The sequence below is a fragment of the Schistocerca cancellata genome, chromosome 4 (assembly GCF_023864275.1).
Source record: "Schistocerca cancellata isolate TAMUIC-IGC-003103 chromosome 4, iqSchCanc2.1, whole genome shotgun sequence".
NCBI classification, from domain to species: Eukaryota; Metazoa; Arthropoda; class Insecta; order Orthoptera; family Acrididae; genus Schistocerca; species Schistocerca cancellata.
The window spans coordinates 145,655,560-145,665,446 of record NC_064629.1 but is presented as its reverse complement, the minus strand read 5'-3'; positions in this window follow the sequence as shown (position 1 = coordinate 145,665,446).

Below are 9,887 nucleotides of genomic sequence, written 5' to 3'. Positions count from 1 at the left end.
ATATACAATAAATCCTAACCATATTCCTCAGTGCTTGTGAATACCTATACAATCACAATTACGAAATGCAGTGCCACTATCCCTTAGTGCGCGCTTTAATCTTCATCCAACGGAAACTCTCCCAAAAATACTGAAACACGGTCCGCCTACAAAACTGTGAATGTTAAACAGCACAACGCATCATTAATTACAAATAGGAGAAACTACTCTCACACTGCAATAAATCGGAGCTTCTCCTATACGTGGCGAGTCTACACTCTACCAAAATCGGAGCACTGCCACACAGGCCGAAAATCTTCTAAAAATGTCTTTCTAAACGACTTAGAATTGCTTTGAATACACTTGAGTTCTATCCCCAATGCGGTCTAATTCACGTATCGTACGTGTGAGCCGATCTCATCACAAAAAATGGTTCAAATGGCTCTGAGCATTATGGGACTTAACATCTGAGGTCATCAGTCCCCTAACTTAGAACTACTTAAATCTAACCAACCAAAGGACATCACACACATCCATGCCCGAGGCAGGATTCGAACCTGCGACCGTAGCAGTCGTGCGGTTCCGGACTAAAGCGCCTAGAACCGCTCGGCCACCGCGGCCGGCGATCTCATCACACTCTTCAGATAATCTCTCTCGAGGCTCACTACTCGAACAATACTCGGATACTACTCCGAAATTCTAAAAGGACAAGCCAAGAACCATTCTCTGCGAACAAACATATCACGCTAATTCTTCCTTTATGAGTGAGTGTTTCTTCTTAGCAGTCGACGGCGAACGTTCGTAGTGGCCAGCTGCATCGTAGTTGTTATCTTTGCAAACTGGCTGACTTGAAAGGCCACAGCCTTTCTCGACTGTCAGGTGTCACACTGAAACGTCCCCTTAGAACAATTTATACAAGACTGTGCTTATAAACCTCTTACACTATTTGCTTTTCAAACAGCTGAGCAAAACTGAACGTACTCAAACATTCACTAAAGTGACACACAATATTTTTAGCGCAACGCAATCTGACTATCAAAGATCCCTGCAAAAGAATGGCCCTGAGTAACATTAAACTATACCTTTTACAAATCACTTACCTCACAAAAATCTTCATTACTCGAACTACTGCAATACAGCGAGCGCCACTATTGCCAGCTAAATAAAAGATTCAAACTACAGAAGGCACTAACTACTGATAGGGATAGTTAGAAAATGAAAGATATTAATAGAGAACAAGTAATGTATTTACCTTAATAGTCATAATATATATAGCAGTTCATGACAAATTACAAAACTCCGCCATCTCTCTCCCCACATCCACCACTGCTGGCGGCTCACCTCCAACTGTGCAACGCTACGCGCTGTTCACATCCAGCTGCCGCTGCCTAACACTACAATGGCAGACAACAATGCAAACTAGCCACATACTGCACACAACACAGCCAGTGATTTTCATACAGAGCGCTACGTGGCATTACCAATATAAAAATCTAAACAGCCTACTTACATAGCCCCCATGCTCCCCACAAAAAATTTTACAAATTTTTTTTGGCCAGTGGCCAATAATGATTTGATAAAATTTTTTATAATTACACTAACAAAGATATCCAATGCACACACTTATTGATACAATGTTGGTCAAAAGCTAAAATTTTCTCACAGTCCATAAAGATAGTCCTGATCATTCATCATAATAGTAATTACAGGTTTTTTTTCAGAAAGTCTCATGAGTAAAAGAAATTGCACACAGAAGTAGTGGATTTCCATGCAGTCTTGAAGAAGTAGTATTGCCCTTCCAACGAAAAGACAGTGCTGACTCTTGACATGCTGATAGGTAATGGGCCACAACAGAGCAAACCCACAGCAGAGTCAGTCGAAGTTGATGAATATTGGTAGGTAGGTCATCACAGAGCAGACCCACTGTAGTCCTGGTAGAGATTGTGGTATTGGTGGGCCACCAGAGGTGCAGACCCACTGCAGTCCTTGTAGAGATGACCAGCAGCCATCTGTTGTGACTGTGCGGGTGCACAATCACCAGTGAAGAGTCTTGCAGTTAATATAGCAAGTCCATAACCACCACTTGTGCACTCACAAAGTTTTTTGGAATTGTCCTTAGAACGAGCAATGCTGCTATCCAGTCCCTTGCTGAATTATCAACACACGTGCAAACACTAACAGTCCCTACTTCTCACATATTGTCCATATACTATGACCAACAGAAACGTGTGCAGTGAAATGGATGCTTACAAGTTACTTAATTTGATTAACTGGCGTCAATTACAATATTATAACATGAGAATACAATTACAAAGGTACAAAATACATCATTAAAAACATAACAATACAGATAACATTTGTAGTACAGGCTTTACAACAGAATAGAAATAAACATATACATCAGTGTTACAGGAATTATGACATGAGTACATACATAAAAGATCAGAATAATTATTGAAACATCAACTTCACACATGAGCATTAAAACAAAACAGAATAAATAATGTCTGAGCATCTTTACAAAGAAAATACCATATTATTAATGCAAAGTATATTTGAGGATAACAGTATTCCTCATCATAGTGAATGAAGCTGAGTATTAGAAAAATTCTACAACATAAGTCTTATCAGATAAACATAGAAAGACAGGAAGAACATAATTACACATGGGTACCCAAACACATAGTGGGATAACACAAAAGGAAAGGACAGGGTTTGTTTCATTGCAGTATTTTGCAAACAAAACTTTCTTTGCTTCTTGGAGATCTCCCTTCATTCATCATTATTCCCAAAAGTCCTATCGAAGCCTGCCTTCTGTATTCTGTTCACATCCTCTGTCAAGAATAGTTTTTCTCCACTGTACACTACTTTTTTTTGCCAAAACATTTTCTCATAGCTCCTCAATGCATTTCTTCCAATCCATCATAGTTAGTTTCTTATATAGTCTACCTCCCCTTAAGCTAACTTAAATCTACTGAGCTCAGATGCTAAACTAAGGGACGAGGCAATGCAGCAGCACATAATAAATTAACACAAACCACAAGGACAACAATTTTTAAATAGGCAAAGTAATTGCAGTACTACAACTAAGATAAGGCACTGTGCAGCAAACAATAAAAATAAATAATTAGTAAAGCTGGCTTAACAAAATAATACAAAGTGAAATTTAGTAGCACTATGCCTGGCAAATAGCAGCAGCAAATGCTATAACTTATACCTAAACATGACATAGCTCAAGCAAAAAAAAAAAAAATACTACAGTAAAAACAAAAATGCAGAAAAGGGAAATGTCTATTCACATCTTAATGTCTATGTAATTAAAGTGGTGCACCACAACAACTTATTGTAAAAAAATATTACCATGTACTTGAAAAGAAAATTATGTGTTACTGTTACTAGTTCCTTCTTATTGTTCTTTCCTTTCCAAGTGCTCCTTTCTTAAAGAATGTGCATCATAAAATAATTATTTAATAGATCTGTTGACAGCTGGCAGGGTCGCCATATGAAACGTCCTCTTAGAACAATTTATACAAGACTGTGCTTATAAACCTCTTACACTATTTGCTTTTCAAACAGCTGAGCAAAACTGAACGTACTCAAACATTCACTAAAGTGACACACAATATTTTTAGCGCAACGCAATCTGACTATCAAAGATCCCTGCAAAAGAATGGCCCTGAGTAACATTAAACTATACCTTTCACAAATCACTTACCTCACAAAAATCTTCATTACTCGAACTACTGCAATACAGCGAGCGCCACTATTGCCAGCTAAATAAAAGATTCAAACTACAGAAGGCATTAACTACTGATAGGGATAGTTAGCAAATGAAAGATATTAATAGAGAACAAACAATGTATTTACATTAATAGTCATAATATATATAGCAGTTCATGACAAATTACCAAACTCCGCCATCTCTCTCCCCACATCCACCACTGCTGGCGGCTCACCTCCAACTGTGCAACGCTACGCGCTGTTCACATCCAGCTGCCGCTGCCTAACACTACAATGGCAGACAACAATGCAAACTAGCCACATACTGCACACAGCACAGCCAGTGATTTTCATACAGAGCGCTACGTGGCATTACCAATATAAAAATCTAAACAGCCTACTTACAACACATCTACAGCATTTTAACACAAAGATATAAGAAAACTCTACACACAACTCAACAAACCATTCATTCTGCTAGCACATGAAAGCGATAATACGTTGAGACGATACAAATAAGTGATGTGCTTTTTCTTCGGGCTTTAGACAGTTTGGCGCATTACACAGGCTAGTCCATTTCGGGAATATAATTGTCCACAAAACATAGCCTTACCGCTGCTACTTTATGACAGGATTAATTTTCATGCAGTTACCAAAAATAATCGTTTCCGAACCGTTCCTCTTCTGCACGCAGAAGAAAATGCTGTAAAATGTGTTCATATCCTTCCGCATTTAGCGTTTTCTGAAGCGCAGTAAGGGGACCACACCATAACCACGCAAAAGTACATCCATACCGTAACATCACGTTCCATATTTCACTGTTGACCTACACATGGTGGCAAGTAACGTTCTCAGTCATTCGTCAAATCCAAACCCCTCCATCGAATTGCAAGAGGGTATAGCTTGATTTATCACTCCAAATCACCCGTTTCCAGTCATCCACTGTCCATTGCCTCCCTTTATACCACTTTAAGCGTCGCTTACCATTTCCTACAGAAATTGGTGGCGTATCAGAAGCTGCTTGACAATTGTACCCCATTCCTTTTAACACTAGAACGACGGAAGTGGTCAAAATCATCCCCGTCATACATTTGTCCTTCATTATGATGTCCAATTTATTTACTTCGTTAGTGAAATCATATGAATTTCCTTAATTTTTACTCCTCTTTACGAAGATCTATTAGGATTTACAAAATATTTATATTTTCTTCGAAATGTCTTTCCATATATCTAGAGCGCCGGAAGGGGTCAGTCTGACCCAACTGTAATTTCTTTTCTGAATGTATGTGAATTATCCAACAATGAAGCGGAAACAGTCAGCAGTCATGCAGAGCAGTTGCTGGCAACTTAGCACGTGTAAATTCTAGAGAAAATACAACTACTGATGAGCAGCTATTACCTAGCAAAACGGTCGCAGGTTCGAATCCTGCCTCGGGCATAGACGTGTGTGATGTCCTTAGGTTGGTTAGGTTTAAACAGTTCTAAGTTCTAGGGGACTGATGACCTCAGATGTTAAGTCTCATAGTGCTAAGAGCCATCTGAAAAAACCAAAACAAGATGCAGGTTCACTCAGTTCATGTCCAAGAAACCGGACAAATACGATCTCAAATTCTAGTTGGCTGTCGATGTAACGAAAAAGTATGTATATAATGCTTTCGCATACCTCGGCAAAGAAGACATGCATAGAGATAAACAATAAGGAACCATATGGAGAGTACGTCGATCCGCGTCTCCTGCAGCCATTTGTATACTCCTGGAAATTGTAATAAGAACACCGTGAATTCATTGTCCCAGGAAGGGGAAACTTTATTGACACATTCCTGGGGTCAGATACATCACATGATCACACTGACAGAACCACAGGCACATAGACACAGGCAACAGAGCATGCACAATGTCGGCACTAGTACAGTGTATATCCACCTTTCGCAGCAATGCAGGCTGCTATTCTCCCATGGAGACGATCGTAGAGATGCTGGATGTAGTCCTGTGGAACGGCTTGCCATGCCATTTCCACCTGGCGCCTCAGTTGGACCAGCGTTCGTGCTGGACGTGCAGACCGCGTGAGACGACACTTCATCCAGTCCCAAACATGCTCAATGGGGGACAGATCCGGAGATCTTGCTGGCCAGGGTAGTTGACTTACACCTTCTAGAGCACGTTGGGTGGCACGGGATACATGCGGACGTGCATTGTCCTGTTGGAACAGCAAGTTCCCTTGCCGGTCTAGGAATGGTAGAACGATGGGTTCGATGACGGTTTGGATGTACCGTGCACTATTCAGTGTCCCCTCGACGATCACCAGTGGTGTACGGCCAGTGTAGGAGATCGCTCCCCACACCATGATGCCGGGTGTTGGCCCTGTGTGCCTCGGTCGTATGCAGTCCTGATTGTGGCGCTCACCTGCACGGCGCCAAACACGCATACGACCATCATTGGCACCAAGGCAGAAGCGACTCTCATCGCTGAAGACGACACGTCTCCATTCGTCCCTCCATTCACGCCTGTCGCGACACCACTGGAGGCGGGCTGCACGATGTTGGGACGTGAGCGGAAGACGGCCTAACGGTGTGCGGGACCGTAGCCCAGCTTCATGGAGACGGTTGCGAATGGTCCTCGCCGATACCCCAGGAGCAACAGTGTCCTTAATTTGCTGGGAAGTGGCGGTGCGGTCCCCTACGGCACTGCGTAGGATCCTACGGTCTTGGCGTGCATCCGTGCGTCGCTGCGGTCCGGTCCCAGGTCGACGGGCACGTGCACCTTCCGCCGACCACTGGCGACAACATCAATGTACTGTGGAGACCTCACGCCCCACGTGTTGAGCAATTCGGCGGTACGTCCACCCGGCCTCCCGCATGCCCACTATACGCCCTCGCTCAAAGTCCGTCAACTGCACATACGGTTCACGTCCACGCTGTCGCGGCATGCTACCAGTGTTAAAGACTGCGATGGAGCTCCGTATGCCACGGCAAACTGGCTGACACTGACGGCGGCGGTGCACAAATGCTGCGCAGCTAGCGCCATTCGACGGCCAACACCGCGGTTCCTGGTGTGTCCGCTGTGCCGTGCGTGTGATCATTGCTTGTACAGCCCTCTCGCAGTGTCCGGAGCAAGTATGGTGGGTCTGACACACCGGTGTCAATGTGTTCTTTTTTCCATTTTCAGGAGTGTATATCAAGGGAGAAATGTGACAACAAATAACTTATTTACGTCTCTTCAACTTGCTAAGAAACTCAAAGTAATGGAAACTTCATAATTTGGTGCAATGAACAGTAACAGTCGTGAAACCCCGATGAAGTAAGGAAGCCCAATGCTGAAATACGCTCCGCTGCCATCCTGCACCGTAATAGCAGCACAGACTGCACTGTGACTGTATACCAAAGAAAGAAGAATAAAAATGTCATTCTTCTGAGTACATGAATACCGAAGTAGAGGTAAACAAGGAAGGAACGAAGAAACCTGAAACCATATTCTACACATATCAAAAAAAGTTTTGCATCACTCCGGTTTCCAGAACTCCCCAAGATAGACGTTGACTGTGGATGTTGTATCACAGACACAGTCCCTTTGGCTGTTCAGAGATGTCACTAAACTCACCTAAAGATGTAAAAGCCATGTATGAGCAGCGCCTATTACACGGAGGAGGTCCGACAGCCGATCAGTTCCAGTCATTTTGTAAGTAGGCTGTTTAGGTTTTTATGTTGGTAACGTCACGTAGCGCTCTGTATGAAGATCACTGACTGTGCTGTGTGCAGTCTGTGGCTGGTTGGCATTGTTGAAATATTCGCTATTGTAGTGTTGGGCAGTTGGATGTGAACAGCGCGTAGCGTTGCGCAGTTGGAGGTGAGCCACCCGCAGTGGTGGATGTGGGGAGAGAGATGGCAGAATTTTAAGAGTGGACGATATGGACGTGCGTCCGCCAGAAAGAGTAAATTTGTAATACTGGATAACATGAACAGATATATATATTATGACTTTTGAACACTATTAAGGTAAATACATTGTTTGTTCTCTATCGTCCGCAGCCCGGGTTCGATTCCCGGCGGGGTCAGGGATTTTCTCTGCCTCGTGATGACTGGCTGTTGTGTGCTGTCCTTAGGCTAGTTAGGTTTAAGTAGTTCTAAGTTCTAGGGGACTGATGACCATAGATGTTTAGTCCCATAGAGCTCAGAGCCATTTTTTGTTCTCTATCAAAATCTTTCATTTGCTAACTATACCTATCAGTAGTTAGTCCCTTCAGTAGTTAGAATCTTTTATTTAGCTGGCAGTAGTGGCGCTCGCTGTATTGCAGTAGTTCGAGTAACGATGATTTTTGTGAGGTAAGTGATTGATGAAAGGTGTAGGTTACTGTTAGTCAGGGCCATTCTTTTGTAGGGATTTTTGAAAGTCAGATTGCGTTGCGCTAAAAATATTGTGTGTTAGTTTAGTGTTGATCAGAATAAGTAAAGAGAGTAATGTCTGAGTACGTTCAGTTTTGCTCAGCTGTTTGAAAATCAAATAACGTAGAGGTTTATCAGCACAGTAATTCATAAAATTTTCTAAGTGGACGTTACAATTTCACCAGGAAGTACAGGGCTCGTGTTGGCTGTAGTTCAACCATGCCTAGACGGTCAGTACTGCGGTTCGATCGCATCCGCATTGTTACTTTGTGCCAGGAATGGCTCTCAACAAGAAAAGTGTCCAGGCGTCTCGTAGTGAACCAAATCGATGATGTTCGGACATGGAGGAGATACAGAGAGACAGAAACTGTCGATGACATGTCTTGCTCAGGCCGCCCAAGGACTACTACTGCAGTGAATGACCGCTACCTTCTGATAAGGCTCGGAGGAACGCTGACAGCAACGCCACGATGTTGAATAATGCTTTTCGAGCAGCCACAGGAGGTCGTGTTACGACTCAAACTGTGCGCAATACGCTGCATGATGCGCAACTTCACTTACGGCGTCCATGGCGAGGTCCACCTTTGCAACGACGACACCATGCAGTGCGGTACGTATGGGTCCAACGACATGCCGAATGGACCGCTCAGGACCGGTATCACGTTCTCTCCACCGATGAGTGTCGCATATGTCTTCAACCAGGCAATCGTCGGGCACGTGCTTGGAGGCAACCCGGTCAGGCTGACGGCCTTAGACACACTGTCCAGCGATTGCAGCAAGGTGGAGGTTCCCTGCTGTTTTGGGGTGGCATTATGTGGAGCCGACTTACGCCGCTGATGGTCATGGAAGGCGCCGCAATGGCTGTATGATACGTGAATGCCATCTTCCGACAGATAGTGCAACCATATCGACAGCATATTGGCGAGGCATTCGGCTTCATGGACGACAATTCGCTCCCCCATCGTGCACATCTTGTGAATGACTTCCTTCAGGATAACGACATCGCTCGACTAGAGTAGCCAACATGTTCTCTAGACATGCCTGGGGTTGATTGAAATGGGCTGTTTATGGACGACTTAACCCATCAACCACTCTGAGGGATCTACGCCGAATCGCCGTTGAGGAGTGGGACAATCTGGACCAACAGTGCGTTGATGAACTTGTGGATAGTATGCCACGACGAATACAGGCATGCATGAATGCAAGAGGATGTTCTACTGGGTATTACAGGTATCAGTGTGGACAGCAATCTGGACCACAACCTCTGAAGGTCTCACTGTGTGGTGGTACAACATGCAATGTGTGGTTTTCATGACCAATAAAAATGGCGGTAATGATATTTATGTTGATCTCATTCCCATTTTCTGTACAGGTTCTGGAACTCTCGGAACTGAAGTGATGCACAACATTTTTTGATATGGGTACAATGCAAGAAAATATGCAGTGGACGTGATTGATCAAATGACCCGTAAATATACTGCAAAGATTGCATGTAGGAGATGGTCAATTGCATGTCTTCTGTAGCTTCTTGGACATAACGGCAATAAATGCGTGGGTCATCTATAACAAAGTGACGAACAAGGAAATGGAAAGGAAGAAGTTCATACTTCAGCTGGCGAATGAACTCAAGGGGACTAAAGAGCAAGAACATAAGACAAAGGAAGAGGATACAGGACTGAAATCACCTAGAAAGCCGTGGAACTGCCAAATCAGCTTTGAAAAGGAAACAACATCAGCGAAAACTGTGTAAAGTGCCACAAGGCGTATTCGGAAAATGTGCGCGTAAAACAGACAACACCTGTGCTAAGT